This window comes from Oncorhynchus keta, unplaced genomic scaffold, assembly GCF_023373465.1.
Source record: "Oncorhynchus keta strain PuntledgeMale-10-30-2019 unplaced genomic scaffold, Oket_V2 Un_contig_6208_pilon_pilon, whole genome shotgun sequence".
Lineage (NCBI taxonomy): Eukaryota > Metazoa > Chordata > Actinopteri > Salmoniformes > Salmonidae > Oncorhynchus > Oncorhynchus keta.
Window position 1 is genome coordinate 899 of NW_026288734.1, and position 19102 is coordinate 20000.

The following is a 19102-nucleotide window of genomic DNA, read 5'->3' on the forward strand; positions in this document are numbered from 1 at the left end:
GTATAATATTAATATGTCACTCAGATGGACTGTCGTCCTGAACCCAGCCATACATGATGTAAACACTCCGTATGACAAGGAGGAAGTCAGACCAGACAGACAGACAGACAGACAGACAGACAGACAGACAGACAGACAGACAGACAGAGAGACAGAGAGACAGACAGACAGACAGGTAGGTAGGTAGGTCAGATACATACCTGACGATCTGCTCAGAGACGGGTTTGTTCTGGAACTTTGAAGGAGTTCTAGAACAGGCTTGACGGTGAAACACTGGATGCCTTTTATCACAGCCGTTAACGGAAATATTAAACAGTGGAATATAAACGAACTGGTCACAATGAGTTCAACTAAAACAGAACACAAGTGTAAAGTAGGAGATGCTCTACCATACAAACTAAAGTCATGCTTAGACCCTCCCAGTCTGATGAATGTGTAGGGGGTCAACGTGTGTAGATGGTGGAGGTGAAGCACTTTGTGAAGCCTGCTGATGTATGGGAAAAGGACTTTATAAATATCATTGATTGATTGATTGATTGATTGATTGATTGACTGTCATCTCTGTGATAAGTATACACTGTCAGGGATAGTTCCTGATGTCTGTCTGACTCAATCGATCAACATTTTATTTTATCAAGCCCATTTTACATCAGCAGTGCTGTACAGAAACCTAAAACCCCAGAGAGCAATGCAGAGGCAGAAGAACAGTGGCTAGGAAAAGCTCCTAGAAAGGCCAGAAACTAGGAAGAAACCTAGAGAGGAACCAGGCTAGGAAAACTCCCTAGAAAGGCCAGAACCTAGGAAGAAACCTAGAGAGGAACCAGGCTAGGAAAAACTCCCTAGAAAGGCCAGAACCTAGGAAGAAACCTAGAGAGGAACCAGGCTAGGAAAACTCCCTAGAAAGGCCAGAAACTAGGAAGAAACCTAGAGAGGAACCAGGCTAGGAAAAACTCCCTAGAAAGGCCAGAACCTAGGAAGAAACCTAGAGAGGAACCAGGCTAGGAAAACTCCCTAGAAAGGCCAGAACCTAGGAAGAAACCTAGAGAGGAACCAGGCTAGGAAAACTCCCTAGAAAGGCCAGAACCTAGGAAGAAACCTAGAGAGGAACCAGGCTCCGATGTGTGGCCAGTCCTCTGCTGGCTGTCTTAACTGTTATCTCTGTGGTAAGGATACACTGTGAGGAAGAGGTCTTGATGTCCTCGCCGGGCGGCGTGGTCGTCTTCATCTTGTCGGCGTTGGGGAACTGGGTGAGCAGTCTGGCCTCAAAGTCCTCTCTCCTCTCGTACTCCTTCCCCTATAGATGAACATCTTGTTCTGAGAGGAGAAAAACAGAGAGAACGTTGTAGGGGTTTTACACACCACTTCTGTCTGACCACCAGAAGATGCTTTGTGGTACAGTGAAGCCACGCTGGGCTCCGGGGGGTGGGGCTCCGGGGGTGGGGCTCCGGGGGTGGGGCTCCGGGGGTGGGGCTCCTAGGGGTGGGGCTCCGGGGTGGGGCTCCGGGGGGGTGGGGCTAGAGGGGGGTGGGGCTCCGGCATTGTGGGGCTCCGGGGGGTGGGGTTTTTAGGGGGTGGGGCTCCGGGGGGTGGGGCCCGGGGGTGGGGCTCCGGGGGTGGGGCTCCGGGGGTGGGGCTCCGGGGGGTGGGGGTGAGGGTTCGCCACCGAGGCAGCTCAATTTCACCCTGCCATGCTTCACTACACTGGACTAGTGACGAACACAGATCACGCACGCACGCACGCACACACTGCAGACACAGTGTGATATGGGGTTGAATGGGTGTTGGATCTTGTGTATTGCGTAAACCTGCATGACTTTATTACCAGTGAACTGGTGTGAAAACTGTAAGGGTACAGCCTATTGGCTACTGTCTAAAACTGTAAGGATACAGCCTATTGGCTACTGTCTAAAACTGTAAGGATACAGCCTATTGGCTAAGAAAACTGTCAGGATACAGCCTTGGCTACTGTCAAAACAGTAAGGATACGGCCTATTGGCTACTGTCTAAAACTGTAAGGATACAGCCTATTGGCTACTGTATAAAACAGTAAGGATACAGCCTATTGGCTACTGTCTATTGGCTACTGTCTAAAACTGTCAGGGTACAGCCTATTGGCTACTGCCTATTGGCTACTGTCTGGCTACTGTCTAAAACTGTCAGGGTACAGCCTATTGGCTACTGTCTAAAACTGTAAGGATACAGCCTATTGGCTACTGTCTAAAACTGTCAGGATACAGCCTATTGGCTACTGTCTATTGGCTACAGCCTATTGGCTACTGTTTAAAACTGTCAGGGTACAGCCTATTGGCTACTGTCTAAAACTGTAAGGGTACAGCATATTGGCTACTGACTAAAACAGTCAGGATACAGCCTATTGGCTACTGTCTATTGGCTACTGTCTAAAACTGTCAGGGTGCATACAGCCTGTTTGGCTACTGTCTAAAACTGTCAGGATACAGCCTATTGGCTACTGTCTATTGGCTACTGTCTAAAACTGTCATACAGGGTGCAGGCGCAACAGCCTATTGGCTACTGTCTAAAACTGTACAGGGATACAGCCTATTGGCTACTGTCTATTGGCTTTGTCTATTGGCTACTGTCTAAAACTGTACAGGATACAGCCTATTGGCTGAACCCTGTTATCTCAACAGGCTTTGAACCCTGTTCTAAAACTCAAGGATACTGCTCAACAGGCTTTGAACTGTCTCTGCTACCTCAGCTTTGAACCCTGTTGGCTACTGTCTAAAACTGTCAGGATACAGCCTATTGGCTACTGTCTAAAACTGTAAGGATACAGCCTATTGGGTCTAAAACTCAGGATACAGCCTATTGGCTACTGTCTAAAACTGTCAGGATACAGCCTATTGGCTACTGTCTAAAACTGCCTATTGGCTACTGTCTAAAACTGTCAGGATACAGCCTATTGGCTACTGTCTAAAACTGTCAGCTACTGCCTATTGGCTACTGTCTAAAACTGTCAGGATACAGCCTATTGGCTACTGTCTAAAACTGTGGCTACAGCCTATTGGCTACTGTCTAAAACTGTCAGGATACAGCCTATTGGCTACTGTCTAAAACTGTCAGGGTTACAGCCTATTGGCTACTGTCTAAAACTGTAAGGGTACAGCCTATTGGCTACTGTCTATTGGCTATTGTCTATTGGCTACTGTCTAAAACTGTAAGGGTTCAGCCTATTGGCTACTGTCTAAAACTGTAAGGGTTCAGCCTATTGGCTACAACTGTAAGGGTTCATTCAGCCTATTGGCTACTGTCTATTGGCTACTGTCTAAAACTGTAAGGGTACAGCCTATTGGCTACGGTCTATTGGCTACTGTCTATTGGCTACTGTCTAAAACTGTAAGGGTACAGCCTATTGGCTACTGTCTACAACTGTAAGGGTACAGCCTATTGGCTACTGTCTAAAACAGTAAGGATACAGCCTATTGGCTACTGTCTAAAACTGTAAGGATACAGCCTATTGGCTACTGTCTATTGGCCTATTGGCTACTGTCTAAAACTGTCAGGGTACAGCCTATTGGCTACTGTCTAAAACTATTGGCTACTGTCTAAAACTGAGGATACAGCCTATTGGCTACTGTCTAATGGCTACAGCCTATTGGCTACTGTCTAAAACTGTAAGGATACAGCCTATTGGCTACTGTCTATTGGTCTATTGGCTACTGTCTAAAACTGTCAGGATACAGCCTATTGGCTACTGTCTAAAACTGTAAGGATACAGCCTATTGGCTACTGTCTAAAACTGGCTACTGTCTAAAACTGTCAGGATACAGCCTATTGGCTACTGTCTATTGGCTACAGCCTATTGGCTACTGTCTAAAACTGTCAGGATACAGCCTATTGGCTACTGTCTAAAACTGTCAGGGTACAGCCTATTGGCTACTGTCTAAAATCAGGCTACAGCCTATTGGCTACTGTCTAAAACTGTCTAAAACTGGGTACAGCCTATTGGCTACTGTCTAAAACTGTGGCTACAGCCTATTGGCTACTGTCTAAAACTGTGAGGATACAGCCTATTGGCTACTGTCTAAAACTGTAAGGGTACAGCCTATTGGCTACTGTCTAAAACTGTAAGGATACAGCCTATTGGCTACAGCCTATTGGCTACTGTCTAAAACTGTAAGGATACAGCCTATTGGCTACTGTCTAAAACTGGTAAGGATACAGCCTATTGGCTACTGTCTAAAACTGTAAGGATACAGCCTATTGGCTACTGTCTATTGGCTACTGTCTAAAACTGTAAGGGTTCATTCAGCCTATTGGCTACTGTCTAAAACTGTAAGGGTACAGCCTATTGGCTACTGTCTATTGGCTATTGTCTATTGGCTACTGTCTAAAACTGTAAGGGTTCAGCCTATTGGCTACAACTGTAAGGGTACAGCCTATTGGCTACTGTCTAAAACTGTAAGGGTTCATTCAGCCTATTGGCTACAGCCTATTGGCTACTGTCTATTGGCTACTGTCTATTGGCTACAACTGTAAGGGTACAGCCTATTGGCTACTGTCTAAAACTGTAAGGGTTCATTCAGCCTATTGGCTACTGTCTAAAACAGTAAGGGTTCATTCAGCCTATTGGCTACTGTCTAACACTGTCAGGGTTCAGCCTATTGGTTACTGTCTAAAACTGTCAGGGTACAGCCTATTGGCTACTGTCTAAAACTGTCAGGGTTCAGCCTATTGGCTACTGTCTAAAACTGTAAGGGTTCAGCCTATTGGCTACTGTGTAAAACTGTAAGGATATACTATTGGCTACTGTCTAAAACTGTAATGGTATACTATTGGCTACTGTCTAAAACTGTAATGGTATACTATTGGCTACTATCTAAGACTGTAAGGATATACTATTGGCTACTGTCTAAAACTGTCAGGGTACAGCCTATTGGCTACTGTCTAAAACTGTAAGGATACAGCCTATTGGCTACTGCTTAAACTGTAAGGATACAGCCTATTGGCTACTGTCTAAAACTGTAAGGATACAGCCTATTGGCTACTGTCTAAAACTGTAAGGGTTCAGCCTATTGGCTACTGTCTAAAACTGTGGCTACTGTCTATTGGCTACTGTCTAAAACTGTAAGGATACAGCCTATTGGCTACTGTCTATTGGCTACTGTCTATTGGCTACTGTCTATTGGCTACTGTCTAAAACTGTAAGGATACAGCCTATTGGCTACTGTCTATTGGCTACTGTCTAAAACTGTCAGGGTACAGCCTCCAGTTTCCGCTCATAAGACCAGAAATTTGCTTAGTGCCCCAAAATAAGAGGGAACATTGAACAAGGGCAAACTACCCTGAACTAAATATATAAACACATCATGTAGAGTGTTGGTCCCATGTTTCATGAGCTGAAATAAAACATCCCAGAAATGTTTCATACGCACAAAAAGCTTATTTCTCTCAAATGTTGAGCACAATTTTGCTTACATTACTTTTAGTGAGATTTTCCTTTGCCAAGATAATCCATCCACCTGACAGGTGTGGCATATCAATAAGTTGATTAAACAGCAGGATCATTACACAGGTGCACCTTGTGCTGGGGGCAATAAAAGGCCACTCTAAAATGTGCAGTCTTGTCACACAACACAATGTCACGGATGTCTCATGTTTTGAGGGAGTGTGCGATTGGCATGCTGACTGCAGGAATGTCCACCAGAGCTGTTTCCAGAGAATGCAATGTTCATTTCTCTACCATAAGCCGCCTCCAATGTCGTTTTAGAGAATTAGGCAATAAGTCCAACTGGGTTTAGAACCACAGACCACGTGTATGGTGTTGTGTGGGCGAGCGGTTTGCTGATGTCAACGTCGTGAACAGAGTGGCGTTTGGGGTTATGGTATGAACAGGCACAAGCTACGGACAACGGACACAATTGCATTTTATCAATGGCAATTTGAATTGCAGAGAGCTACCGTGACGAGATCCTGAGGCCCATTGCGAGGCTCGTTTTGTTTAAGGTATCTGTGAGCAACAAAATACATATCTGTATTCCCAGTCATGTGAAATCCATAGATTAGGACCTACTGTGTATGTTACCACGCAGTAATTTAAAAAGAAAACTCAGTTTGGTGGAAACTCACTGCTGTTGGGAAAATGTGCATATTTTATTTTTGAATATTCTCTACTATAGAGTCAGAAACACTGAGGTAAAACCGGGATATCGCTGGTCTATTTCATGTGAGACCTCCGATAGAGCTTCTATCACACACACACACTGCCGTTTAAACATTCATTATTTAACTAGGCGAGTCAGTTAAGAAGAAATTCTTATCGACCATGACGGTCGACCTACAGGGTCAGCCCCTGGAGACAGGGTTAAGGGTTAAGGGTTAAGGGTTAAGTGCCGTGCTCAAAGGACACGGACAGGTTTTTCACCTTGTCGGATTGGGTATTCGAACCAGCGACCTTTCGGTTACTGGCCCAACGCTCTAATCGCTAAAGGCTACCTGCCGCCCCATTCTATCGGGGTGTGTGTGTGTGTTCCTCTCAATGTCATGGTGCTCATTACTCAGCTCCCAGAATGCATCATTCTGACAGAGAAAGGAAATCACAGTCTGTCACAGAGGAGGCGAAGAAGCAACAACAGAAAACGGTTCTCGTACTTCGGCTCGTCAATAATTCATTACTGTTTTTTTGGTAAATGGAAAAACACAGTCGGCCAAGAAACTAGTGTCATGACGAAGTCAATAAAAAGAAGAATAGAAAATCAAACAGCATCTAGAATGAAATTCATAGATTATTTGAACATGCTGTCGGCAGAGGGGTTTATGGGAACATAAATGGAATCCAAATATCTCCAAATGCATGGTGGGAAAACGAATACAAAGTCTGTTTGTTAGCGATGGAGACTTAGGTTCAACACGATAAAACATACAGGAGATCAATCAACCATATCAATCAACCATATCAATCAACCATATCAATCAACCATATCAATCAACCATATCAATCAACCATATCAATCAACCATATCAATCAACCATATCAATCAACCATATCAATCAACCATATCAATCAACCATATCAATCAACCATATCAATCAACCATATCAATCAACCATATCAATCAACCATATCAATCAACCATATCAATCAACCATATCAATCAACCATATCAATCAACCATTTCAATCAACCATATCAATCAACCATATCAATCAACCATATCAATCAACCATATCAATCAACCATATCAATCAACCATATCAATCAACCATATCAATCAACCATATCAATCAACCATATCAATCAACCATATCAATCAACCATATCAATCAACCATATCAATCAACCATATCAATCCACCATATCAATCCACCATATTCAATCAACCATATCAATCCACCATATCAATCACCATATCAATCAACCATATCAATCAACCATATCAATCAACCATATCAATCAACCATATCAATCAACCATATCAATCAACCATTTCAATCAAATTTCAATCAACCATATCAATCAACCATATCAATCAACCATATCAATCAACCATATCAATCAACCATTTCAATCAACATTTCAATATCAATCAACCATATCAATCAACCATATCAATCAACCATATCAATCAACCATATCAATCAACCATATCAATCAACTATATCAATCAACCATATCAATCAACCATATCAATCAACCATATCAATCAACCATATCAATCAACCATATCAATCAACCAGATCAATCAACCAGATCAATCAACCAATATTTCAATCAACCATTTCAATATTTCAATCAACCATTTCAATCAACCATATCAATCAACCATTTCAATCAACCATATCAATCAACCATATCAATCAACCATTCAATCAACCATTTCAATCAACCATATCAATCAACCATATCAATCAACCATATCAATCAACCATATCAATCAACCCAATATCAATCAACATCAATCAACCAGATCAATCAACCAGATCAATCAACCAGATCAATCAACCATTTCAATCAACCATTTCAATCAACCATTTCAATCAACCATTTCAATCAACCATATCAATCAACCATTTCAATCAACCATATCAATCAACCATATCAATCAACCATATCAATCAACCATTTCAATCAACCATTTCAATCAACCATTTCAATCAACCATATCAATCAACCATATCAATCAACCATTCAATCAACCATATCAATCAACCACATCAATCAACCACATCAATCAACCACTTCAATCAACCATATCAATCAACCATATCAATCAACCATATCAATCAACCATATCAATCAACCATATCAATCAACCATATCAATCAACCATTTCAATCAACCATTTCAATCAACCATATCAATCAACCATTTCAATCAACCAGATCAATCAACCAGATCAATCAACCAGATCAATCAACCATATCAATCAACCATATCAATCAAAGATCAATCAACCAGATCAATCAACCAGATCAATCACCATATCAATCCACCATATCAACACCATATCAATCAACCATATCAATCAACCATTTCAATCAACCATTTCAATCAACCATATCAATCAACCATATCAATCAACCATATCAATCAACCATATCAATCAACCATATCAATCAACCATATCAATCAACCATATCAATCAACCATATCAATCAACCATATCAATCAACCATATCAATCACAGTCAATCAACCATATCAATCAACCATATCAATCAACCATTTCAATCAACCATTTCAATCAACCATTTCAATCAACCATTTCAATCAACCATTTCAATCAACCATATCAATCAACCATATCAATCAACCATATCAATCAACCATATCAATCACCATTTTAATCAACCATTTCAATCAACCATTTCAATCAACCATATCAATCAACCATATCAATCATTTCAATCAACCATTTCAATCAACCATATCAATCAACCATATCAATCAACCATATCAATCAACCATTTCAATCAACCATTCAATCAACCATATCAATCAACCATTCAATCAACCATATCAATCAACCATATCAATCCAACATTTTAATCAACCATTTCAATCAACCATTTCAATCAACCATTTCAATCAACCATATCAATCAACCATATCAATCAACCATATCAATCCACCATATCAATCAACCAGATCAATCAACCAGATCAATCAACCATATCAATCAACCATATCAATCAACCATATCAATCAACCATATCAATCAACCATATCAATCAACCATTTCAATCAACCATATCAATCAACCATATCAATCAACCATATCAATCAACCATTTCAATCAACCATATCAATCAACCATATCAATCAACCATATCAATCAACCATATCAATCAACCATATCAATCCCATTTCAATCAACCATTTCAATCAACCATATCAATCAGTCAATCAACCATATCAATCAACCGGTCAATCAACCATTCAATCAACCATATCAATCAACCATATCAATCAACCATATCAATCAACCATATCAATCAACCATTTCAATGACCATTTCAATCAACCATATCAATCAACCATTTCAATCAACCATATCAATCAACCATTTCAATCAACCATATCAATCAACCATATCAATCAACCATATCAATCAACCATATCAATCCACCATTTTAATCAACCATTTCAAAGCCATATCAATCAACCATAAGCCAACCATATCAATCAAACATCAATCAACCACTTCAATTTATCAATCAACCATATCAATCAACCATATCAATCAAGTCAATCAAATATCAATCAACCATATCAATCAACCATATCAATCAACCATATCAATCAACCATTTCAATCAACCATATCAATACCATATCAATCAACCATTTCAATCAACCATTCAATCAACCATTTCAATCCACCATTTCAATCAACCATGTCTCAACCATTGATCCATTTCATATCAATCCACTCAATCAACCTCAATCCCAGATCAATCAACCATTTCAATCAACCATATCAATCAACCATATCAATCAACCATATCAATCAACCATATCAATCAACCATTTCAATCAACCATATGATCAACCATTCAATCAAGCATATCAATCAACCATATCAATCAACCATCAATCAACCATTTCAATCATGATCTTAGCAATGACCGATGGAAGTCAATGAGCCAAGAACGTAAAAAGACACGACAAGGCTAAATCGGTGCTTACACTGACAAGGCCGACATCTAAGGTCACAGGAGTGTGTAGAAACTAACACACAGTTTGTCATCTTAGGTCACAGGAGTGTTCCCACAAGTTTGTCATCTTAGGTCACAGGAGTGTGTAGAAACTCCATTTGAAGGGGTCAGACTGCCTGAAAATGTATGAGATGAGGTCTTTGTTTGTTTATCCATTCAGTCAGACTTTTCCAGTGGCCCAAATGGCAGCCTATTCCCTATGTAGTGTTTTGACTAGAGCCCTATGGAACCTGTTCAAAATTAGTGCCCTCTCAGGGAATACGGTACTGTTTGGGACAGAGCCCACTTACGTCTGAGAGAACTCGGTATGAGAGGAACGTGACAGCTTATATTTTAAAGTGCTGGAACACAGTTTGATAAATATTTTCAGACAACTTTTGGAAAGCCTGAACACTTCCGTTGATCCATGAGATAAACAGCTTTACAGGAACAGACGGAACACAAGTCAGAGAAAGACGGAGGAATGAGTCCATTTAATACCCCTCCTGATCCTAGATACATTCAGACTGCCTTCCCAGAAGTCCTTTCTGTTGATCCATTCAGTCAGACTGCCTTCCCAGAAGTCCTTTCTCCTGATCCATTCAGTCAGACTGCCTTCCTAGAAGTCCTTTCTGTTGATCCATTCAGTCAGACTGCCTTCCTAGAAGTCCGTTCTGTTGATCCATTCAGTCAGACTGCCTTCCCAGAAGTCCCTTCTCCTGATCCATTCAGTCAGACTGCCTTCCTAGAAGTCCGTTCTGTTGATCCATTCAGTCAGACTGCCTTCCCAGAAGTCCTTTCTCCTGATCCATTCAGTCAGACTGCCTTCCTAGAAGTCCTTTCTCCTGATCCATTCAGTCAGACTGCCTTCCAAGAAGTCCTTTCTGTTGATCCATTCAGTCAGACTGCCTTCCCAGAAGTCCTTTCTCCTGATCCATTCAGTCAGACTGCCTTCCTAGAAGTCCTCTCTGTTGGTCCATTCAGTCAGACTGCCTTCCCAGAAGTCCTTTCTGTTGATCCATTCAGTCAGACTGCCTTCCTAGAAGTCCTTTCTGTTGGTCCATTCAGTCAGACTGCCTTCCCAGAAGTCCTTTCTCCTGATCCATTCAGTCAGACTGCCTTCCTAGAAGTCCTTTCTGTTGGTCCATTCAGTCAGACTGCCTTCCCAGAAGTCCTTTCTGTTGATCCATTCAGTCAGACTGCCTTCCCAGAAGTCCTTTCTCCTGATCCATTAATCAGCGATTGGTTTGTCTCTAACCAATCAGAGTATCAAAGCCAATGACGATTTCCCAGAAATGCCGCTTTTCCCACGTGTGAATGTGTTCAGTTTTTTTTTTTTTTAATAAGAGAATATCCTAATGCCTTCCACATTAGATACAAATACATCATAATCAGCTGAATTAAGCAGCGATGGTTACAATGTGTTCTTAAGGAAGGAGAGAAGCAAAGTGCCTTCATTGGATGCAATGAAAAAGGCAGGGAGATACTGACATACAAACAGCAACATGAAGAAGACACTAAGAAAACCCCTGCAAACACAATGTATCTCAATTAGCCTGCGATAAATACTTCCCTAACGACTCGTGCATAGAGCCCGGGATTGATATTACATTAAGTGTTCATTATTTTATAATTTGATATAATATGGATTCTGAACGAAGTCCACACGTCTTCACACTGAAGCGCATTCCACATTTCACCCTCTCCCCTATGTAGTGCACTACTTTTGAAGGCTCTGGTTATAAGTAGTGCATTACTTTTGAAGGCTCTGGTTATAAGTAGTGCACTACTTTTGAAGGCTCTGGTTATAAGTAGTGCACTACTTTTGAAGGCTCTGGTTATAAGTAGTGCACTACTTTTGAAGGCTCTGGTCATAAGTAGTGCACTACTTTTGAAGGCTCTGGTTATAAGTAGTGCACTACTTTTGAAGGCTCTGGTTATAAGTAGTGCACTACTTTTGAAGGCTCTGGTTATAAGTAGTGCACTACTTTTGAAGGCTCTGGTTATAAGTAGGGCATTACTTTTGAAGGCTCTGGTCATAAGTAGTGCACTACTTTTGAAGGCTCTGGTTATAAGTAGTGCACTACTTTTGAAGGCTCTGGTTATAAGTAGTGCACTACTTTTGAAGGCTCTGGTTATAAGTAGTGCACTACTTTTGAAGGCTCTGGTTATAAGTAGTGCACTACTTTTGAAGGCTCTGGTTATAAGTAGGGCATTACTTTTGAAGGCTCTGGTCATAAGTAGTGCACTACTTTTGAAGGCTCTGGTCATAAGTAGTGCACTACTTTTGAAGGCTCTGGTCATAAGTAGTGCACTACTTTTGAAGGCTCTGGTCCACTATTTATACATATTTTTTATTTAACTTTTATTTAACTAGGAAAGTCAGTTAATAAGAATACATTCTTATCTACAATGACGGCGTAGGAACAGTGGGCAGAACGACAGATTTTTACCTTGTCAGCTCAGGGATTAGATACAAGTCCAACGCTCTAACTACTAGGCTACCTGCCTCTAACTACTAGGCTACCTGCCTCTAACCACTAGGCTACCTGCCTCTAACCACTAGGCTACCTGCCTCTAACCACTAGGCTACCTGCCTCTAACCACTAGGCTACCTGCCTCTAACTACTAGGCTACCTGCCTCTAACCATTAGGCTACCTGCCTCTAACTACTAGGCTACCTGCCTCTAACCACTAGGCTACCTGCCTCTAACCACTAGGCTACCTGCCTCTAACTACTAGGCTACCTGCCTCTAACTACTAGGCTACCTGCCTCTAACCACTAGGCTACCTGCCTCTAACCACTAGGCTACCTGCCTCTAACTACTAGGCTACCTGCCTCTAACTACTAGGCTACCTGCCTCTAACCACTAGGCTACCTGCCTCTAACTACTAGGCTACCTGCCTCTAACCACTAGGCTACCTGCCTCTAACTACTAGGCTACCTGCCTCTAACTACTAGGCTACCTGCCTCTAACCACTAGGCTACCTGCCTCTAACCACTAGGCTACCTGCCTCTAACCACTAGGCTACCTGCCTCTAACTACTAGGCTACCTGCCTCTAACTACTAGGCTACCTGCCTCTAACCACTAGGCTACCTGCCTCTAACCACTAGGCTACCTGCCTCTAACCACTAGGCTACCTGCCTCTAACCACTAGGCTACCTGCCTCTAACCACTAGGCTACCTGCCTCTAACCACTAGGCTACCTGCCTCTAACTACTAGGCTACCTGCCTCTAACCACTAGGCTACCTGCCTCTAACCACTAGGCTACCTGCCTCTAACCACTAGGCTACCTGCCTCTAACCACTAGGCTACCTGCCTCTAACTACTAGGCTACCTGCCTCTAACCACTAGGCTACCTGCCTCTAACCAGGGACAAAGACTATCATCCCTAGTCCAATAGGACAGTGAGAGGAATACAGACTATCATCCCTAATCCAATAGGACAGTGAGTCAGGTAACGGCTATCATCCCTAATCCAATAGGACAGTGAGATGGATAAAGACTATCATCCCTAGTCCAATCGGACAGTGAGGTGGATAAAGACTATCATCCCTAGACCAATAGGACAGTGAGATGGATAAAGACTATCATCCCTAGTCCAATAGGACAGTGCGAGGATAACGGCTATCATCCCTAGTCCAATAGGACAGTGAGATGGATAAAGACTATCATCAATAGGACAGTGACGAGGATAAAGACTATCATCCCTAACCAATAGGATGACAGTGAGCGAGGATAAAGACTATCATCCCTAGTCCAATAGGACGACAGTGAGCCGAGGATAAAGACGATCATCCCTAATCCAATAGGGCGACAGTGAGCGAGGATAAAGACTATCATCCCTAGTCCAATAGGACAGTGAGCGAGGATAAAGACTATCATCCCTAATCCAATAGGACGACAGTGAGAGGGATAAAGACTATCATCCCTAGTCCAATAGGACAGTCTGTGAGGTAACGGCTATCATCCCTAGTCCAATAGGACAGTCAGTGAGGTGCTATCATCCCTAAGCCAATAGGACGACAGTGAGTGAGGATAAAGACTATCATCCCTAGTCCAATAGGACGACAGTGAGGTAACGGCTATCATCCCTAATCCAACAGGACAGTGAGATGGATAAAGACTATCATCCCTAGTCCAATAGGACAGTGAGAGGTTTAACGGCTATCATCCCTAATCCAATAGGACGACAGTGAGCGAGGATAAAGACTATCATCCCTAATCCAATAGGACGACAGTGAGCGAGGATAAAGACTATCATCCCTAGTCCAATAGGACGACAGTGAGCGAGGATACAGACGATCATCCCTAATCCAATAGGATGACAGTGAGCGAGGATAAAGACTATCATCCCTAGTCCAATAGGACGACAGTGAGCGAGGATAAAGACTATCATCCCTAATCCAATAGACGACAGTGAGAGGGATAAAGACTATCATCCCTAGTCCAATAGGACAGTCAGTGAGGTAACGGCTATCATCCCTAGTCCAATAGGACAGTCAGTGAGGCTACTATCATCCCTAGTCCAATAGGACAGTCGGTGAGGTAACGGCTATCATCCCTAGTCCAATAGGACAGTCAGTGAGGTAACGGCTATCATCCCTAATCCAATAGGACGACAGTGAGCGAGGATAAAGATGATCATCCCTAGTCCAATAGGACAGTCAGTGAGGTAACGGCTATCATCCCTAATCCAATAGGACAGTCAGTGAGGTAACGGCTATCATCCCTAATCCAATAGGACGACAGTGAGCGAGGATAAAGACTATCATCCCTAGTCCAATAGGACGACAGTGAGCGAGGATAAAGACTATCATCCCTAGTCCAATAGGACGACAGTGAGGTAACGGCTATCATCCCTAGTCCAATAGGACGACAGTGAGCGAGGATAAAGACTATTATCCCTAGTCCAATAGGACAGTCGGTGAGGTAACGGCTATCATCCCTAATCCAATAGGACAGTGAGATGGATAAAGACTATCATCCCTAGTCCAATAGGACAGTGAGAGGAATACAGACTATCATCCCTAATCCAATAGGACAGTGAGTCAGGTAACGGCTATCATCCCTAATCCAATAGGACAGTGAGATGGATAAAGACTATCATCCCTAGTCCAATCGGACAGTGAGGTGGATAAAGACTATCATCCCTAGTCCAATAGGACAGTGAGATGGATAAAGACTATCATCCCTAGTCCAATAGGACAGTGCGAGGGATAACGGCTATCATCCCTAGTCCAATAGGACAGTGAGATGGATAAAGACTATCATCAATAGGACAGTGAGCGAGGATAAAGACTATCATCCCTAATCCAATAGGATGACAGTGAGCGAGGATAAAGACTATCATCCCTAGTCCAATAGGACGACAGTGAGCGAGGATAAAGACTATCATCCCTAGTCCAATAGGACAGTGAGATGGATAAAGACTATCATCCCTAGTCCAATAGGACAGTGCGAGGGATAACGGCTATCATCCCTAGTCCAATAGGACAGTGAGATGGATAAAGACTATCATCCCTAGTCCAATAGGACAGTCTGTGAGGTAACGGCTATCATCCCTAGTCCAATAGGACAGTCAGTGAGGTAACGGCTATCATCCCTAAGCCAATAGGACGACAGTGAGCGAGGATAAAGACTATCATCCCTAGTCCAATAGGACGACAGTGAGGTAACGGCTATCATCCCTAATCCAACAGGACAGTGAGATGGATAAAGACTATCATCCCTAGTCCAATAGGACAGTGAGAGGGTTAACGGCTATCATCCCTAATCCAATAGGACGACAGTGAGCGAGGATAAAGACTATCATCCCTAATCCAATAGGACGACAGTGAGCGAGGATAAAGGCTATCATCCCTAGTCCAATAGGACGACAGTGAGCGAGGATACAGACGATCATCCCTAATCCAATAGGATGACAGTGAGCGAGGATAAAGACTATCATCCCTAGTCCAATAGGACGACAGTGAGCGAGGATAAAGACTATCATCCCTAATCCAATAGGACGACAGTGAGAGGGATAAAGACTATCATCCCTAGTCCAATAGGACAGTCTGTGAGGTAACGGCTATCATCCCTAGTCCAATAGGACAGTCAGTGAGGTAAAGACTATCATCCCTAGTCCAATAGGACAGTGAGAGGGATAAAGACTATCATCCCATGTCCAATAGGAGAGTCAGTGAGGTAGACTATCATACATAGTCCAATAGGACAGTGAGAGGGATAAAGACTATCATCCCTAATCCAATAGGACGACAGTGAGCGAGGATAAAGACTATCATCCCTAGTCCAATAGGACGACAGTGAGCGAGGATAAAGACTATCATCCCTAATCCAATAGGACGACAGTGAGCGAGGTTAAAGACTATCATCCCTTGTCCAATAGGACAGTCAGTGAGGTAACGGCTATCATCCCTAGTCCAATAGGACAGTCGGTGAGGTAACGGCTATCATCCCTAGTCCAATACGACAGTCAGTGAGGTAACGGCTATCATCCCTAGTCCAATAGGACAGTCAGTGAGGTAACGGCTATCATCCCTAATCCAATAGGACGACAGTGAGCGAGGATAAAGATTATCATCCCTAGTCCAATAGGACAGTCAGTGAGGTAACGGCTATCATCCCTAATCCAATAGGACAGTCAGTGAGGTAACGGCTATCATCCCTAATCCAATAGGACGACAGTGAGCGAGGATAAAGACTATCATCCCTAGTCCAATAGGACGACAGTGAGCGAGGATAAAGACTATCATCCCTAGTCCAATAGGACGACAGTGAGGTAACGGCTATCATCCCTAGTCCAATAGGACGACAGTGAGCGAGGATAAAGACTATTATCCCTAGTCCAATAGGACAGTCGGTGAGGTAACGGCTATCATCCCTAATCCAATAGGACGACAGTGAGCGAGGATAAAGACTACCATCCCTAATCCAATAGGACGACAGTGAGGTAAAGACTATCATCCCTAGTCCAATAGGACGACAGTGAGGTAAAGACTATCATCCCTAGTCCAATAGGACAGTCGGTGAGGTAACGGCTATCATCCCTAGTCCAATAGGACGACAGTGAGCGAGGATAAAGACTATCATCCCTAGTCCAATAGGACGACAGTGAGGTAAAGACTATCATCCCTAATCCAATAGGACAGTCAGTGAGGTAACGGCTATCATCCCTAATCCAATAGGACAGTCAGTGAGGTAAAGACTATCATCCCTAGTCCAATAGGACAGTGAGAGGGATAAAGACTATCATCCCATGTCCAATAGGAGAGTCAGTGAGGTAGACTATCATACATAGTCCAATAGGACAGTGAGAGGGATAAAGACTATCATCCCTAATCCAATAGGACGACAGTGAGCGAGGATAAAGACTATCATCCCTAGTCCAATAGGACGACAGTGAGCGAGGATAAAGACTATCATCCCTAATCCAATAGGACGACAGTGAGCGAGGTTAAAGACTATCATCCCTTGTCCAATAGGACAGTCAGTGAGGTAACGGCTATCATCCCTAGTCCAATAGGACAGTCAGTGAGGTAACGGCTATCATCCCTAGTCCAATAGGACAGTCGGTGAGGTAACGGCTATCATCCCTAGTCCAATAGGACAGTCTGTGAGGTAACGGCTATCATCCCTAATCCAATAGGACGACAGTGAGCGAGGATAAAGATTATCATCCCTAATCCAATAGGACAGTCAGTGAGGTAACGGCTATCATCCATAGTCCAATAGGACAGTCAGTGAGGTAACGGCTATCATCCCTAATCCAATAGGACAGTCAGTGAGGTAACGGCTATCATCCCTAATCCAATAGGACGACAGTGAGCGAGGATAAAGACTATCATCCCTAGTCCAATAGGACGACAGTGAGCGAGGATAAAGACTATCATCCCTAGTCCAATAGGACGACAGTGAGGTAACGGCTATCATCCCTAGTCCAATAGGACGACAGTGAGCGAGGATAAAGACTATTATCCCTAGTCCAATAGGACAGTCGGTGAGGTAACGGCTATCATCCCTAATCCAATAGGACGACAGTGAGCGAGGATAAAGACTACCATCCCTAATCCAATAGGACGACAGTGAGGTAAAGACTATCATCCCTAGTCCAATAGGACGACAGTGAGGTAAAGACTATCATCCCTAGTCCAATAGGACAGTCGGTGAGGTAACGGCTATCATCCCTAGTCCAATAGGACGACAGTGAGGTAAAGACTATCATCCCTAATCCAATAGGACAGTCAGTGAGGTAACGGCTATCATCCCTAATCCAATAGGACAGTCAGTGAGGTAACGGCTATCATCCCTAATCCAATAGGACGACAGTGAGGTAACGGCTATCATCCCTAGTCCAATAGGACAGTCAGTGAGCGAGGATAAAGACTATTATCCCTAGTCCAATAGGACAGTCAGTGAGGTAACGGCTATCATCCCTAGTCCAATAGGACGACAGTGAGCGAGGATAAAGACTATTATCCCTAGTCCAATAGGACGACAGTGAGCGAGGATAAAGACTATCATCCCTAGTCCAATAGGACAGTCAGTGAGGTAACGGCTATCATCCCTAGTCCAATAGGACGACAGTGAGCGAGGATAAAGACTATTATCCCTAGTCCAATAGGACAGTCAGTGAGGTAACGGCTATCATCCCTAATCCAATAGGACGACAGTGAGCGAGGATAAAGACTATCATCCCTAGTCCAATAGGACAGTCAGTGAGGTAACGGCTATCATCCCTAGTCCAATAGGACAGTCAGTGAGGTAACGGCTATCATCCCTAATCCAATAGGACGACAGTGAGCGAGGATAAAGACTATCATCCCTAGTCCAATAGGACGACAGTGAGGTAACGGCTATCATCCCTAGTCCAATAGGACGACAGTGAGCGAGGATAAAGACTATCATCCCTAGTCCAATAGGACGACAGTGAGGTAACG

General features: G+C 43.1%; 1 long non-coding RNA gene and 1 pseudogene across 2 annotated transcripts; both read right to left on the reverse strand.

Moving 5' to 3' along the window:
- Window positions 1-200: 200 nt before the first annotated feature.
- The window catches only part of LOC127925751 (dedicator of cytokinesis protein 1-like), a 50610-nt pseudogene continuing 31708 nt past the window's right edge, over window positions 201-19102 (reverse strand).
- On the reverse strand, window positions 12657-13523 carry LOC127925750 (uncharacterized). Of its 2 annotated transcripts, none has more exons than XR_008122141.1 (3): window positions 13124-13523; window positions 12860-12947; window positions 12657-12793 (listed from the first exon to the last, which is right to left on the reverse strand). It is a non-coding gene; the product is annotated as an uncharacterized LOC127925750 (long non-coding RNA). The 2 variants fall into 2 exon arrangements; XR_008122142.1 differs by lacking the exon at window positions 12860-12947 and adding an exon at window positions 12948-13035.